The sequence below is a fragment of the Tachyglossus aculeatus genome, chromosome 4 (assembly GCF_015852505.1).
Source record: "Tachyglossus aculeatus isolate mTacAcu1 chromosome 4, mTacAcu1.pri, whole genome shotgun sequence".
Taxonomy (NCBI): domain Eukaryota; kingdom Metazoa; phylum Chordata; class Mammalia; order Monotremata; family Tachyglossidae; genus Tachyglossus; species Tachyglossus aculeatus.
Window position 1 is genome coordinate 113,112,072 of NC_052069.1, and position 430 is coordinate 113,112,501.

The following is a 430-nucleotide window of genomic DNA, read 5'->3' on the forward strand; positions in this document are numbered from 1 at the left end:
CCCCTCTCAGGGTCACACCTGGAGAGTTTCCAGTACTCTCCCAGGCTTGGCTATGGGAGGGAGAGTCAAGCAGAGGCCTACCCATTCCATTCCTAGCTTGGCCAGTGGCTAGCGAGTGGAAGGCAATCTGCTACAAGCAAAACTCACCCATGCTGGGCAGCAGCGGCACAGGAGAGAATCAAGGGCAGAGACTCAAGTCTACTGCGCCGAAGGAGGCAATGGTAAGCCACTTTCATATTTTTACCAAGAAAACTCTATGGATACACTATGAGAACAATTGCAGATGGAGACCAGGGCGTTCTGGGAGAGTTGTGTCCATGGTGTCACTACGGGTCGGAAACGACTCGCCGGCATAAGACAAGACACGGTATTAAGTGCTTGACTATAATAAAACAGAGTTGATTAACACATTCTGTGCCCATGGGGAGAT

The 430-nt window shown here is 50.7% G+C and overlaps 1 non-coding gene across 1 annotated transcript; it reads left to right on the plus strand.

Moving 5' to 3' along the window:
- Positions 1-138, plus strand: LOC119927605. The gene has a single exon (XR_005450592.1). It is a non-coding gene; the product is annotated as a small nucleolar RNA SNORA7 (small nucleolar RNA).
- The last annotated feature ends 292 nt before the right edge of the window (positions 139-430 follow it).